This window comes from Pleurodeles waltl, chromosome 11 (assembly GCF_031143425.1).
Source record: "Pleurodeles waltl isolate 20211129_DDA chromosome 11, aPleWal1.hap1.20221129, whole genome shotgun sequence".
Lineage (NCBI taxonomy): Eukaryota > Metazoa > Chordata > Amphibia > Caudata > Salamandridae > Pleurodeles > Pleurodeles waltl.
Genome location: NC_090450.1, coordinates 213,223,069 through 213,240,900, shown reverse-complemented (window position 1 = coordinate 213,240,900; position 17,832 = coordinate 213,223,069).

Sequence of the window (17,832 nt, the reverse complement as noted above, 5' to 3'; positions counted from 1 at the left end):
TGAAGTCCCCACTAGGGAGGAGCACCCACCATTATTTTTCATTAGTACCATGAACAGAAACTTATACAGAAGTAAAGTAGATCAGGCATGTGTTTAGAATCCTATTGTTCGGAGGGGAGCCCTCTGGATGCAGTCATAAACTAATCTCTGGGTTTAATAGGGGGACGTGATTTGTCTCTCCCATACCAGTGTTCTGGGCACATCGATTTGGGTTCATAGTTCATTTCAAACAAGAAATCCAAAGTGAAGAGAATCTGACTGTTTTTGTACAGACAGGGCCCATGTTGTTTCACAGCTTCCAGGATCTGACAACCATGCTGTTGTCTGAGGCAAAAAGCAAGTATTTGCCTCAAACGTTCTGAGGAGGGGTTGTGATGCAATCAGACCCTGAAGCCCACTGAAATTCTGGGGGCAGGGTTTGGAAGTCACATTCAGGAGGGTTAGGAGCAGTTAACGAAGAAGAAAACCCAATATGTTTTCCATTTCTGCTCCTTCCAGAGTTCCCGAAATGTGCACATTATTCCAACTGCTTTTGTCTTCCAAGTCTATGCTTCTCCAACACAGCGCCCATATGTCTGGGCTCCAGTCTGGCATGTTAGCCCATATGGATTCTATGTCTGCCAGTCTTTGTTCAAAGCCTGACATCTTGGAGTGAAAGCTGTTAATGTCCCCTCACAGAGATTTAACTTCTGTGGAAGTGGTGAAAGGTTTGATGCTGACTGAGCTGATAGACATTTTTAACAGCTGCCAATTCTTTCATTAACATTGCCAGTGCAGGGTCTGACACTGCTAAAACCAACTCTGGCATTGCTGCAATGTCCTTCTGCTCCTCTTTTGTCAAAGTAGCTTTCCCCTTTCCGGCCAACGCCTCAGAAAATGTCAGTTGCCTGAAGGGTTTTGTTCTTAGTCCCTGAGAAATGTGGAAAGCCCTTTCTCATCAAGAGGACCTGTATGTCCCAGTTCTCTCCATTATGGCCAGGGGGTTGCACACGATCAGAGCAATCAAAGTTCTCGCCCCTTACAAAGTTGCCCCTAGTTGAAGTTTATAATTAAGCAAGCATCATGTACTCTGTCCCCATCAGTCAGAAGCACCAAAATGGCTACCCAGAAACCCTAAAGTACTCCCTACTCAGGCTTCCACCAGGGTCTTCTGAAAATGATGTAGGGGCCCCCAATGATAAGACACTGCCCCAATTTTACTCGGTAATAATGAGAAGGGGTTTCAGTAGGGCATCTGGGCTCCGCTACTCAAAATGCAGACCACTTATCTATAGGCTTCTTGGGATCCCATTCTAAGATGAACGCCCACAGGCCCTTTCAGTCAACTGCCTCCTGCTATAACTTTTGATGCTCCATGTCTCAGCATTTAACGGTTCCCTCCATGGGGTAAATGCAGGCTAACTGCTTCTGCTTTGCATCTGCACTGCACCTCCAAGCAGCTGAAAGGGCCCACTATTTTCCCAGGATGCCGCTCTTGCTTCTTCAGGCCTGGCTGATTAGCTGTGTTATACACCTGGAGCCGCGTCTGCCCAAAAGCTGCCACCTGAATCAGATTCAGATGGCCATGGAGCAGAAGCTAGTCTCCAGCTGTGGCTGTGGTGCCACTAAATGCTCCCAAGGCCTCTCTGCCCCTCCCACTACATCCACAATCCTCCCAGCCTCTCCAGACCTCAGAGGATGTAGACTTGGGGATGCCCTCACGGGCTGAAAAGGTAGAAAGTTTGGCTCCTGCTACCTGGCCAAATGCTGATTTTAATTGCTCATTGTGGCTTTGAGTCTGTTGTCACCACAGGAGCTTGTCAAGTTAGCTTCAGTTAAGGTCACCACCCATCCACTTAAGTTATTAGATTGTGAGTGTACGTATTTTTAATTCTCTTTAAATCCTGAATATAGTTTCTCCAGGGCCTTAGTGTATCGCCCCCCCTGGCTCTTCGTTGCATTTTCTTCAAGCCTTTCCAGAGCAAGTGGCAGATTTCATTTGTAGTAACCCAAATTTCACAATTCTTGGAGATTTTAATATTTACGCAGAGAATTTAGAGAATGCAGTTACTAAGAGGCTTCTGTTATATATGGAAGCCTTAGATCTCACACAAATGATCAGGAACTATGTATTCATTTATCATTCTGTAAACATTGCAATTAAACTGTACAGTAATGTATACATAGGTATGACCTGTAGATGGCTGCTGTCAACACACCAGGATCCAGAGTAGGGCACAGATATCTGAAAATAGAGATGTCGAAGGGTACAGTAAGTGGCCATAGATTTAGGAGAATCTGCCTGCCATGTACAATGTCCAACACAAAACTTTCAATGTAAGGTGAAGTTACAGTGTCTTACCTGTCTGTCACTGGAAGTACTGTCGTATGATTGCTGTTCTGTTGTCCTCATCCTCATCCTTTGCCTCCTCATTTTCACTGTCCACAGGGTCCACTGCTGCCACACGCCCATCTCCAGCCTCATTCTCCTGCAGAAAAGGCACCTGGGGTTTCAAGGCAAGGTTATGTAAAATGCAGCATGCCACAATTATCTGGCAGACCTTCTTGGGTGAGTAGTCCACCAGTTAGATGGAGGCAACGAAACCTAGCCTTCAGGAGGCCAAAGGTCCTCTCAATAATCCTTCTTGTCTGCCCATGTACCTCATTGTAACGTTCCTCTGTCCTTGTCCTGGAATTCCTCACTGGGGTCAGTAGCCGTGAGAGGTTGGGGTAACCAGAGTCACCTGCAAATATCAAGGAATACCTGTAAGACACACACTAACCCTTATGGTCAACACCACACCCATAAACCAACATCCACTGGGTGGGAATCAGGGCTCACCTATTAGCCACACCTGGTGCCTCTGGAGTTGAGTCATCACATATGGGATGCTGCTATTCCTCAGGATAAAGGCATCATGCACAGACCCAGGATACTTTGCAGTGACATGGGAGATGTACTGGTCCGCCAGTCACACTATCTGCACAGTCATGGAGTGAAAGCTCTTTCGATTTTTGAACATCTGTTCATTTCTCCTGGGGGGGGGGCAAATGCAATATGTGTACCATCAATAGCCCCAATTATGTTGGGCATATGTCCCATTGCATAGAAGTCAGCTTCACTGTGGCCAAATCCTCCACCTGTGGGAAAACGATGTAGCTGGGCATGTGATTAATCAGGGCAGACAACACTCTGGTCAGCACTATTGAGAGCATTGGCTGTGACATTCCTGCTGCCAAACCCCCTGTCACTTGGAAGGAGCCAGTCGCCAAGAAATGGATCACAGATAGGAGTTGCACAAGAGGGGGGATCCCGGTGGGCTGATGGATTGCAGTTATCAGGTCAGGCTCCAACTGGGCACACATCTCTGTGATTGTGGCCCTGTCCCTTCGAAAGGTGAGGATAAAATGCCTGTCCTCCATTGTTGCCAAGTCCACCAGGGGTCTGTACATGGGGAGTTATCTCCATCTCCTATTCATCCACAGCGGTTGTAATCTAGGGGGCAAAATGGGGAGCTGTTGTTCAGAATTCCACATTTCCAAACATTACACTGCATTGCATGTTGTGACTGTAACAGTATATTGTTGAACAGGCCCAGATGTTGCCTATGTGTACTGTGATGCAGTTAGGTGCTATGGCCTGCCCGCCCCCGTAATGGCATCCGCCTGTCCTGTGTGGATGGACATGTGGAAATGAGGTAATGCCTCTGACATTGTGCGCCGTTGCGGGAGGCGGTCGAGTACTGCCGTGCAACTTCTCATTGGTTGTCATTGGGCCCTATGGGTTACAGTGCCAAAGGTGATGTACGGCGGCAGTGATGGTACGCACCGCCGCGGACGTGACCGCATTTTCTATCTGTTCACTCACTTGCTACCTGACCTTCAACAGGAGACGACCTACACTGCAAGTGCTGCTGTGACCTGTGTCTGGAACTGACCATGGCTCGAGTCACTGGGGAAAGGACCCCTGCCTTCACTGCTGCGGAGTTGGAGAGACTGGTGGATGGGATCCTACCCCAGTAGTGAATGCTGTATGGGCCTCCAGACCAACAGGTGAGTACACTGTGAGCATGATGCATGGAGTGCTTTGTGTGGGGGCCTCCGGGGGGTTGGTGGAAGAGCCCTGCATGTATTTGGGGCAACGTCTGTGTGTAAGGGGATGTGAGATCTATGGTGGGGCATGAGTGTAACAGGCCGGACAATCTGACTGATACCTTTTTCTATGTGTATTTTTCTGCACGTCAGTGCCCACCAGAAAAAGAGTATATGGCATGCCATAGCTAAGGATGTGCGGACCTTGGGGGTCTACGGCAGGCGGAGAACCCACTGTTGCAAACGGTGGAAGCACCTGAGACGCTGAGCAAGGAAAACGGTGGAGGCCCAGCTGGGGATGGCCTCCCAATGAGGAAGGGGTGCCCGTCGAACCCTGACCCCCTGATGGCCCGCATACTGGCAGTGGCCTATCCGGAGCTGGATGGGTGCTTGAGGGCATCAAAGCAGCCACAAGGGGGTGCATACAGTTCCCTTATATACTACTTGCGCGTGGTGGGTGGTACCGGGGCGGGGGATGTGGGCCTGTGGGTGCCTCTAGGCCAGGCCGGGCATTGCAGGGTAGGTCCCATGTTGGGCAGGGTCTGATTTACACCACCTCCTACCAAGCTAGTAGGCATCCATTACTGGGAAGGTGTTTGTGGGTATTAGGTATGCGGCAATTGGCGTTAGGTATCCCTGTACATGGGCTTGTGACTAGCATTGTGACTGTTATTGCACTGCCTACTGCATAGGGCTGTTCCCTTTGTGTGTGTGTCGACAACACCAACGGTATTGTCGTTGCCGCCATTGACCAAGTGTATCCTTTGTCTCTTCCACCCCCTTTTTTTTGGGTCACCCTGTCCTTCTGTGCATTAGCATCATCTGGCAGAGGAGCAGAGGCACTGGCGACAGAGGGAGCTGCATCCCACATGGCCCAGGAGGCCGAATCCACTGACAGTGAGGGCATCAGTGGGACGGAGGCGAGGGGAGCACCATGGCGGAGACAGGAGGGGACAGTTCGAAGTGATACCTCTTCCGATGGACGCTCCCTAGTGGTGGCAGCCACTTCTGTGGCCTTTCCAACTACAGGTACAGCTGCCACCCTCCCTACTAGCACCGCCCTCCCAGCAGCCCCTCAGCGAGTTTCCCGTGCCCGCTCACCCAGTAGGATGCGCATCTCCTACGCCCCAGGCACCTCAGGCCCTGCCCCAGTTAGCCCTGCTGCCTTGAGTGAGAATGCTATTGACCTCCTGCGATCCAATTCTGTTAGGCAGTCAACCATTGTGAAAGCCATCCAGGGGATAGTAGCCTATTTGCAATAAGCAAATGAATTCCTGGAGGGCATTCACTCTGGCATGACTGCCCAACAGAGGTTAATCCAGGCTCTTGCCTCCTCCCTGATGGCAGCCATTGTCCCTGTTGCTAGACTCCCCCCTCCAACTTCCTCTACCCAGTCCCATTCCCCTCAGCCCCAACCTATCCCAAGCACACAGGCAGACCAGCATGCACACAAGACAACACACAGGAGTGGCTCAGGCAAGCACAAGCACCACACATCACCCCACAGGCACTCACACAAACACCATCATGCACGTCCCCTGTGTCCTCTCCCACTGTATCTCTGCCCCCTCCTCCCAAAGTACACAACCGCAAGCAGTCTGACACCCAACAACCATCCACCTCACAACAGCATCCAGCCCATGTTCCTGCATCCACACTCAGCAGACAGACACCTCCTACAACCACTCCATCTTCCTTCGCTCCCAAACCTTCATCCTCTTCCCGCCCCAATGTCCCAAAGAAGCTTTTCCTCTCCACCGTTGACCTCTTCCCTACCACTCCCCCACCCCCTGTCCTTCACGTCGGGTCAGGGTGGTCAGAACCCAGGCGAGCACCTCAGCCAGCAAGTCCACCGCCACAGTAGTGTGGACAGTTTCTGCAGGTGGGAGAGGCTCCAAGGAACCAGGCAGCAGCACTGAAAGGAGGCACCACCAGCTGCCAAAGGGAAGGGCAAGGAGGTACCACCGGCTGCCAAAGGGAAGAGCAAGGAGGCACCACCAGCTGCCAAAGTGAAGGGCAGGAGGCACCACCAGCTGCCAAAGGTAAGGGCAAGGAGGCACCACCAGCTGCCAAAAGGAGGGGCAAGGGGCTTGCACCAGCAGGCAGGAAGGACAGGGGGCCTGGTGCTGGGCTTTATACTGAGCCCCTACCACCAACCATGGCAGTTCAGCCGTCTGAGGCTGCAGGGGATTGGCTGGAGCCTCCCCCCATCACTGGTAGCACTGCCACCAGCACCGCCACCGGCAGCAGCAGCCCCAGTGGGGAGCAGTCCGAGGCTGCAGGGGATGGGCAGGAGCCTCTCCCCACCACTGCTAGCACCGCCACCAGCACCACCACCAGCACTGCCACCGGCAGCCCCAGTGGCCAGCCGTCTGAGGCTGCAGGGGTTGGTCTGGAGCCTCCCCCACCACTGCCAGCACGCCAGCAGCACCACTGCCAGCAGCAGCAGACCCAGTGGGCAGCCGTCCGAGGCTGCAGAGGATGGGCTGGAGCCTCCCCCCACCACTGCCAGCCACAAAACCAGCCCCGCCACTGCCACCACTGAGCAGCCGTCACTGCCGGCAGGCAGTGCGTAATCCTGTCTCCATGGGCTGAAGTGCGTTCTGGACCCACAAATCCTGTGGGTGTGACACCCGGTTGGGAGACTGACCTTGCACTCCCAAAGTGCTGCTTCACAGGTTACAAGGCCCCCTCCAGAACCAGTGGAAGAAGCCATCCACTCACCCCATCCTTGCCATGATGAAGCACACTGAGCACAAGGCCCCCTCCTGAATCAGTGGAAGAAGCCCATCCACTCACCCTATCCTTGCCAGGATGAAGCACACTGGGCACAAGGCCCCCTCCAGACCCAGTGGAAGAAGCCATCCACTCACCTCATCCTTGACAGGATGAAGTCACGGGGCACAAGGCCCCCTCCAGAACCAGTGGAAGAAGCCATCCACTCACCCCATCCTTGCCAGGATGAAGCACACTGGGCACAAGGCCCCCTACAGACCCAGTGGAGAAGCCATCCACTAGAGAGACTGTGGCTTTGCACTCCCCAGGACCAAACAGTGGGCAAACCTCCCACTTGAGAGACTGTGGCCTTGCACTCCCCAGGACCAAGCAGTGGGCAAACCACCCACTTGAGAGACTGTGGCCTTGCACTCCCCAGGATCAAGCAGTGGGCAACCCACCCACTTTAGAGACTGTGGCCTTGCACTCCCCGGGACCAAGCAGTGGGCAAACCACCCACTTGAGAGACTGTGGCCTTGCACTTCCCAGGACCAAGCAGTGGTCAAACCACCCACTTGAGAGACGGTGGCTTTACAGTCCCCACGACCAATCAGTGGGCAAACCACCCACTTGAGAGGCTGTGGCCTTGCAGTCCCCAGGACCAAGCAGTGGGAAAACCAGACACCTGAGAGACTGTGGCCTTGTACTCCCCAGGACATCGCAGTGGGCAAACCACCCACTTGCGAGACTGTGGCCTTGCACTCTCTAGGACCAAGCATTGGGCAAACCACCCAATTGAGTGACTGTGGCTTTACACTCACCAGGTCATCGCACAGGGCATGTGGCCCCCTCCATGACCAGTGGTGTTGTACCATCTTCCGGCTGAGGTTCCCCCCTCCATTCCCCGTCCCCCTGAGGTGCCTGATTATTTTCTACCTGATGCCCCTGCAGTGTTTCCTCCATGTTGTTGCAGGAGTAAGGTGGGGCCTTGGCCTATGTGTAGTGGCCCTGTGGCCCACGGACATTGAGGAATGGGCAGTGTCCCTTCATTTGTAAATATGTATAGACTTTTCTAATTTTAAGCACATATTTATACAATTTTGTCTTATTATACTCACTTTAATCAATTCCTTTTGTCCTTGCATTATTCCTGAGGGGTGCGGGGTGGATATGTGATGTTAGTGCATTGGATTGTGTGTATGGTGTTCCGGGTGGGGGTGTTGCATGTGTGTGTCACTCTCTTTCCCCCCCTCCCTTGTGTGCTAGGCATCAGTACTCACTGTGGTTGTCTTCACCGGCACTGATGTTCGTAATGCAGGAAAAGGTATACAAGCATGGGGAAGATGTGCAACTCCGGGTCCATGGAGTCGTGGTTGTTTCCTGATTCTCCAGAGGTGAGTCCTGTGACTTCTGTGTTCTGTTTCCGCCGTGCTTTTGATGTTATTGGTACCACCACAGAAAAGGTGGTGGAGAGGCCTGTCTTAATGCAGTGGGCGGAGTACTGTCTTCCACCAGGCTGGTGGAGGTTACCGCTGTGGTGCTTGTTGCTACCGCCGTGGTGGTCGGTGTGTTAAAGTAGCTGTCTGTGTGAGCAGTTTCTGCTGTGGTCATAATTCAATTTTTGTTACCGCCGGCCTGTTGGTGGTATTACTGCCGCTTTATCACCGACTGCCAGGGTAGGAATGAGGGCCTTAATCTCCACAGTCTTACAACCATTAGAAGATTTTCGATTGCCCAAAGAAAGCATTAAGAGTCTGGGAGTATGATTTGATCCATGGTTGACCATGGATCATAAAGCGAAAAACATATCCTCCTCCTGTTTTGGCATGCTCAGACTTCTTAGAAAGATTTTCAAAATACCTCAGTTCATTGCAAAGAGGCTCATCATGCAGGCCTTCATAATTTCTCGGCTGGATTATGGGAACGCCCTGTTTCTTGGTGCACCAAAATATGTTATGAAGAAATTGCAGGTGGTGCAGAACACTGCTGCCCGCCTTCTCTTCAATCTACCCAGGCATGTAACAGCCAGATCAGCTTTATCAACGTTGCACTGACTTCCTTTGGAGCAACGGATACAATTTTAATCTTTATGTTACATTCAAAGAGCGCTAAATGACAAAGCCCCAACAATATTGGGAACCCTGGCTTCTTTTTACAAACCTACCAGACATCTTAGATCATCCTCCACCGCCCTAGCTGTCATTCATCCAATAAGAAAGGCCAAATGGGGAGAAAGCTCAATATTGTATCTTGGAGCTAGCCTGTGGAATTTATTACCACTAAGTCTACGTCAAACCAGCCATGAACTGTCGTTCCGGCGGCTATTAAAAACTTGGTTATTTTAGTTTGTGCCAAAGCAGTATATTCAAAGATATTTCTGTATAGCACTGGGAGGCCTTCGGGTAGCTATGCGCTCTATACATTTTCATAACATAACACAAAAAAACTTGATGCTGCTGTGTTCTCCAGCTGCCAGCTACACCCCCTTTAATGTTATGTTGTTAATATTCCTAACCTAGACATTTAAGTTCGGAGGACCTTTTCTGGACTGGTATGGGATTATACTTGACCAGATTAAAAGGTGGTCCAGTATCATTGTGCTCAATCATGATGAATCAATCAGTCCGTCGTATTATTTAGTATTGGGATACATTGGTTACAGAGAAAGTATAATTATTTTTATCCGTTCAGGGGCCTTTGTAATGATACATATGTGTTGGAGTGTGTGGCCTTTGTAGTTTGGTTTGTTTCAGTCGTTTGTTTAACTCTCCATTACCTAGTTTGAAAGTAGCAAAAATGCGTTTAGTCAAGGTGTCTCCAGGCAGTAATACAGAGAGAGGAATGATGCAGCCATAAATTTGGGATTTGTCTTGTGAGACACAAGTTTGACCTCTGGAATCCAAAGAATATGATGTTTCTATACTATGCTGTGGCATGCAGAGTGAAAGTGGCATTACAAATAGACATCTGTATTTGAAGAAATGCTCTGCACTTTGCTGGAGAAAGGGAGAGGGCCATCAGGTACTGGAGGCATCAGTGAAATAAGGATAAATGCCAGGATTCAGGGAGAATTTGCCTAATATATTCATCTTGTGTGCAGAAGGAAATGTAAGCTTGAAGGAGTTCCCCGGAAGAGAAAAGGAGGTGGGAGACCTATGTAGAAGAGAACACACTGCTGCTTTCTGCACCTTGAAAGTATAACAATGTTTAGTTTCTAATAAGCAAAATAGGCAGTGGGTTAAATAAGAAAAATGCACCTGACCCCTGGCACCTAAAACGTCAAAGACAAATTTAAACATATTATCACACTCATATGTGTGCTCTCATCACAGCACCTACTGCCAAGGTGCTGTCTCGAAAGGGACCATAAATATTAGATAGTTGAATGGTGCACCACTTTTATGTATATAAAATAGACAAATGTTGTCACATTGTAGTCTTCACTTTATTCTGTTATTCTTTATACACAATCAAAAGCGACATCAGCTAACACGTTTCGTCCTCAAAAACAGGACTTCTTCAGGGCTGAAATACCACAGAAAAAGTGCTCTAAGTGTTGTTAAAAAACTATTACATATCGTATATGGTGAAATAAAAACCCCAAATACTTAACTATAACTGGTAAACATACTTAAATAACAAAACTAACAACAAGGGACCACATCAACAAATAAGAAATATATATATTAAATACATAGAAATGTTAAATACATAAAGCACATGTATAATCCACTTCATACTTAGAAATTATGAATACATATACAATATATATATAACCAACAAATTGACATGAAAATATCAGACAAAAATAAAATTAAAATAAAAACAGAAAAAAACGACAGAAAAAATAACCAACATATTTAAACAACATATTTATATAAACATAACATACCTGTATAACCAACCCTAAGTATACACTGTAGAAAACATAGACCAACCATACAATACCATTCAGTACTTCCTGAGCTGCCATAACCACTAATATAATTATAATGGGAAGTAACAACCTTACCCCTTTCAAACCTTACAGAGTGATATGACTTACACATGAATAACAATGCCCCACCACAAAAACAATCCTAAAACATAGTAGTAAACAAAAATTAAATAACCAATATGATGTTGTATTGCTAGTTTTTGATTGCCAAAAATACTATATCAAGGCAGCCATAGTTTTTTTTTATTGGTTTCATTCACGTTCATTCAGAACATATTTGTTCAGACCCATATATACATCCCGTTGACTGCAAGGGGCATATTCCCTAGTATAACCCCCCCAAAAAAAGCACAACATCTCACTACAAAATATAACATTATAACAAATACTACTCAAAAAAAGTGAATATATAATGGAAGACAACACAAATATCATACTGTTAGTAATTGAATAGATAAAACCATAATAACTTAACAATTGCCATTACACCCAAGCGTTTACACCTAGCCCCACTATCGACTGATAGGCCCCCTATGAAAAACTCCTAACATCTTGTATTTCAATAGCTACTAACAGGCCCAAAGGGATTCTTAATCTGTCATGAATGCAGCATTTGCAGTCTGGGAGTTGATAAGATTAGCAATTTTTGTTATAATACTGGTAAAAGATACGAAATCAGACATTTCATCAACTGTAAAACGAAGTATGTTGTATACATTAGAGGTTGCACTTACAATAAATTCTATGTTGGTAGTACTAAAAGGCCCCTTCAAACTCCAGTTACAGGAACATATATGTGCAATAAAAACAAGGATAGGAGATATCCCTTTGCCCTTCACATGGCTGACCATCATTCTAATGACAGTGAAATATGGTTTCATGGGGTTGATCAAGTATTACTGAATCGGAGAGGGGCAATAGGAAATTGGCTTTACGGCACAAAGAGGCGGCGTGGATATGCTGCTTACGGGCTGTGGATATGGGCCACAACATTGATGAGGAGTTTCATTATTTCCTGTAGAGGATTGTTTTTCTATTGTTAATGGTATATACTTTGATAAAAAATCTGTGATGTCTATTCCCAATGGTTGGGGCTATGAGTGATATGTGACATAGGGTGATGACAAATACAGTTTTTGATGGAGTATTATCTATATTATTGTGCACTCTTTTTTCGATCTTAATACCACATAAGTTGCTTTTTGGTTACGCAGATTCCTGCATAATGGTTTGTATGTGTTCATTGATATTCCTATAAGATATCAGCAGTATTCTCGGTTTGTCATCGGTTTTTCTTGATATATTTAATATAGGTAATCGATTGGAAATAGTAAAGAAACTTTTGATGATTTGTTATACATTGTGTTCATGATGTTTATAATTCACCCTTGACGGTATATATTTTCACATTGGTAGAAAAAGTTTTTTAGCCCTGTCGATTATTTGTACAGTTTTATATACTCATTATTTATGGTGATAAACCATTAGATTGGTTTTATCAGGTAGTATACCATTTGCAGGATTGGTTTCCACCTTTTGAGTTAATTAATTACTTCTGCTGCTGGCACGTTGGCTGATGTCTCTTTTGCTTGTGTATAAAGAGTAACAGAATAAAGTTAAAACTACAATGTGACGACATTTGTCAATTTGACTCTATTTTATATGTATAAAAGTGGTGCCCAATTCAAATATCTAATGTTCAGTTTCTTTGTGGTGTGTAATATTGTCAGTTTAAATTACTAATGTGCTACTAGCTTTTGCACCTGGGGAACTGAAACACAACTGTGGACTTTCCTGCTGAATGTTTTGGGACATCACTCCACAACATCTGCAGAGGAATCAGTCTACCCACTACAGAAAAGGCCACTGCATGCCCAAACTGCCACTTCTTCTGAGTTCAACCTGCAGATTAGCGGTTTGAAAATACAGCAGGTGACATGATGGTACTTTACAGAATGTTCACTGATTAATCTTACAACCACCCAGCAACTACTTCTACAACTTGTAGTGCTCTCAGATGGCATGGACCTTGCAGCACAAACTGATGTTTATGTTAATTTGCCCTCTGGTACACTTCTGTAATGAAGTGTTATCTTGTCACATATTTTAAAATCACGTTTCTTAAGTGCCAATTGTGCAAACACAGAGGCTGCCCGAATTGGGAGTAAGGGGTCTAAAGTATATGACATTATGAGTTGTGCAATTTTTCCTACATTTAGGGCCACATTTACAAGAAATGACTCATTGCTGCGTTGCGTCAGTGATGCATCGAAATATCTTGTGATGCGATACGTCAGAATCCTACACGATGGATGCATAGTATTTATAATATGGAACACCATGAAGTAAGGATCCTGGTTGTGTAAAAAAATAAAATAATCTGTGTACACCATGTCATAGAGGAATCTGACGCTCCTGCTGCAAAAGTAATGCCGAGCTGACTTGTGGCAGGTAAAGTTATGCAGATTGGCCCTGTATGAATTTTCAGTGCAGATTGTGACAACAAAGTACAAAAAAATTAACTTCTTGGAAACAAATTGCACAGTTCACAGAATCCAACCTTGGAGCGCCAGCCAGGATGTCCAGTCATACTCCCAGGGCAAGAGGAAGTGCTACTTCATTGAAAAGGAGAATGACATATTGATCACTGAGGTGACAGAGCCCAAACATCAACTCTTTCTTACCTCAAAATTGCCACTAGGGAGGAAAGAGGGTATTTAGCAATCCATAGCGGAGAAATTCAGCAGTGTGGGACAAGTGAAGAGGATCATCACTGGCTGCAAGAAGCGCAGGCACAGGAGGAGCTGGATGTCTTGGAGGAGTAGGTGGCAGCTTCATCCCAGGTGAATGGGTAGCTGGAGTCCCCGGACACTACAGTACACAAGGCACAACTGGGTAAATATCAAGAAGGGGCAATGTGGACAAAAAGGTCAAGTTGTACATTGCAGCTAGGTATGTCTCTGTGCTCCCCTGCAGGGCAAAGTGCAGGAATCTTGATCGCGTCCTGTGAAATGCCACAGTAATGTCACTCACTCTGCCTAGTAAAAGTAGGTCAGTCAGGCTCCATCATGTTTATGCACTACATGCATCAAGTGCAGCACCTGTCCAGGTCAACCTGTGAATACTGGCACGTGTAGTTAAATGCGCAATGTGAGTAACCAGAACTACAAGTCACACAATGAAATGTAAAAAAACACATGGGGGCTCAATCACATGGAAAGGTGAAGAATGGCCTCTACCAACAATATAACGTGCATTCCTGTCCTCCCCCTCTGCGGCGATGCACACTGGGCTGTCTAGCGCCAGATGCAAACACCCTTGCACCATGTTGCAAGGATGCTTGCATTGCAGACAGGATTGTTCCTGTGCAGGAATGGACACCTTCCAAAAAAACAATCATGTCAAGCATTGTCGTCTTCCTATGTGTGATGCAGAATGCAGCACACATTGAAATATTTTAAAAAACAAGGTGAATATAAGATATCGCTCCTTGATATGGTTAACCTGGGGAGGTGTAAGAGTTTGTTGCATTCCCCTGTTCACTGATCCTTAGAAATCAGGGAATGCAACAAAACTCATGTAAGTTGCATGTGAAAACCTAACACAATGCCCATGCTATGCCGACCTAACGAAGAGCAAGGCAATGACTTGAACTGCCTTTCCTCACTTCATCTCTACAAAGCCAGGAAAAGACATCAAATTGGCCTTTGGCTGTCTTGCAGAAATAGGTCTGCTGCTTGCTTTGCCAGTGTGTCACCAAAACTGATGTACTTGCGGTGTAAGCTGGATGCAAATATGCCCCACGGACTGGAGCAAAACATCATGCATGAACACCTGAACCCTATACAACGTGATGGTAACAATGCAGGCCACCTTGCACCATGAGGCCACTGTGTCTTACATAGGCCCATAAACATAAATATGCACTGTAACGGAAACCAAGGGCATGTGTTTGTCAAAACAGCTCACCCGAGAGAGTGGTCAGGTGTGGTGTATGTGAAATGTCAACACATAGGAACATGCCAAGAACCACATGTACATTAACTGGCGTGGCAATACATAGCACTTAGCTGCCATGATGTGTGTGGTGAGACCACACAGGTGTCAGTCGCCATGGTAGGGAACACAAGAACTCATGCTATGTACTAAATCTAACTGGGTCAGGGTTAATGCAAGTGTTGCTCATCAGAAGACCATGCGTGTTTCAGTCAAAGCTGATGTGCTGCCCTATTGGGCCCATGGGTGTGCAGTGCATTGTAAGTGCTGGCTGAGTAGGTTGAACTGCCAATGTTTCTGAATGGGAAGACAATGTTAAGCAAGATCAGAATGGATATGTATACTGCAAGGTAGACAGATCAATACACATGTACTGCTATGTCTGACAGTGTCACACGTGGGGTCATATTTATGGAGCCCCTTGCACCGTTCCTATGCCACATTAGTGTCATTTTTTTACACTAATGTGGCGTTGGAAAGGGAAGAACACCGTGCCATATTTACAAAGTGGTGCAATGCTTGCATTGTTCCACTTTGTAACCCCTTGCACTACATTATGCCTGCCCCAGGCAGAATGTGGCACAAGGAGTTCCAGTGCTATGGGGGGGGCGTATAAATGGCTATTTTTATATACATTTTTTAACGCCTGCTAAGTGCAGGTTTTAAATAGAGGCTCCCATTGATTACAATGGGCCTCTGGGTGCTTTGTAGAATTAGCATCATCATTTGTGACCGCTAATCCTGCAAAGTGCCAGACTAGCGTCAAAAATTATGACGCTAGTCATCCTAACTAACATTATGGTGCACCGTATTTTAAATACAATGCTACCATGGTGGCATTAGGCGGGTGCTAAGGGGTGCAGGAAAAGTGGCGCTGCACTAGGTGCAGCACCATTTTTCATAAATATGCCCCTTAGGTTGCAGCTGGGAAGGGATGGCAGAGAGGAGCCCATTGGGGTACAACATCCTACATGTGATGGGTCCTGGGTGAAGATGTAACATGTGGCAGAAGGGTGTCTGAAGGCAAATTGTCTCACCATGCCACCTATGCCTCACTTGGAGGATGTGAAATAGGGATGTGTCAAGGGACAGGACAAACTAGTCTACCACCACAAAGGGCAGGAGTCAGTGATGGTTGGAGACTGAGGTGGATTTGCCCAATCTTGTAGCAAACCTGGATAGATAAATGTCATCAATTGCAGTACTACTATCACCATGTGGGGTACAGCTTGACCCAGTTCCCTCAAAAACAGCCAGGCATGTCAGTACATTTAACATGGTCACACATATTGTTGGTGTCATAGGTACATTAATGTAAATGTATGATCTGGATTACATCACTGTGTGGCAGTAAGTTTAGTCCCTGCCTCTAAATGAGGAGTAGCAAACGAGGTATGTACATGTACAAGTGAGAGGACCAGATTCAAAGGATGTGTAACACTATGGAGACACCCAAATCTGGCAATTATCAACTGGGGTGAGTGTCATGGTAAGAATTTACCTTGTGTGACAGACCCCATAACCTCAGATTTTGTACATAGTGGCCACTGACCACAATGATGTAGCCAAAAGTGTTTCAAATCAAATGAGGAGAGGGAAATAGGAAATAAATAGTAAGTACATACCCTCACACATTCCTGCTTAGACTCAGTACCTCCATGAAACAGACATCCTGTGCATCAAAGTTGTAATGAAAGTCAAGCATTAGCAAGTCAGAATGTCAAGCAGATTACTCATGTCAGCATCTAAATTGGGACTGCATTAACATTGCTGTGTCTTATTGCAGAGGATGTACCTATACCTCCTGTGCAGCTGCCTGTCAGGGATGACAATCTGGCTGAGGATGTCAGCCTGACAACCCTTGGCGAAGGCACCATTCGGCAAACCCTGGCATCCTTCAGCATACAATCTATGCATTCAGGAAGGGCCAGCACCTTTGCGGGGTCTCCAGAGGATCCACCCAGTACCCAGCAAACATCACCTGTCACCCCATTCCCAGCCCTGGACTCTGAGTCCATCGAGAGGTGCTAGTTGTGGTGAGGGTTGATATGGAGACCACAACAGGCTCCTTAGAGGTAGCCCATAGGTGCCTCAGTCCAAAGAAGGACACCGCAGCCACTGTATGAGGCACCTACCCGGGTGGGGGACTATTGGAGTCGCTCTGTGGACTCCCAACAGTCCCAGGCTGACATTGCAACTGCCCTGCCAAAGTGGGCACAAGTGAGATTTCCACACAGCTGGGGGCAATCTGCAAGATCCTTGAATCCATGGAGCGGAATCAGGACATATACATCACCACAATGGGTGACTACCACACCGACACTGGTGCTGTGCTGGTGAGCCAGCAGGCCCTTCTGGCACAGAGAAATACTGCTGTGGAGTGGGGCTCCACATCTTCAGCCCCTGATCTGTGTGTGCCTATGTCACATCCAGCACCTAAAACACCCCCTCATGGGAAGCACCACACCTCATAGGAATTAGATGTAGACTTCACCTCTTTCCAATGCAAAACAGCCAGGTAGCATTTTTCTGTGCCATATTGCCAGTTTCTCCTTTGGCCTGTGCTGATGACCATGCCAGTATCCTTCCCAACTTGTACTGTCCTCAATTTACTGTCACACCTGTGGATCTCATCCATTTGGTGATTGTCAGTGTGGCCTATCTTCCCCATTGGCAATTTGTGACCTCTCCTCATCACTGAAAATGTCCTCTTCTCTACATTTCACATGCAAAGTATCACCAGGGACTGTCTGTACATTCAATGGTTCTAACAAACTTTTGAGGATGTTGCCCTAATAACTGTGCCCTTGGTCCTACTAATTATTCCACATGTAAATAAATGCACCAAGTTCAACCTGTGTGTTGTATGTCTGTTGGAGTATGGGCTAAGTAAAAGATGGTGGATTGTGTGAGGCTAAGACACCAGCTACTCTCCAAAGTGACGTGTGCAATGGAGCCATGGACAAAGCTACACAGACAATGGAAAATATATTTGGTGAACCTTCTCTGTATGTAGACTAGCAAGTACTTACTCAAGGTCACAAGCATGAAGTCCAACAAGTAGCATGCACACAAAACCGGTGGGGAGTCTATCCATGAATACTATCCAGCAA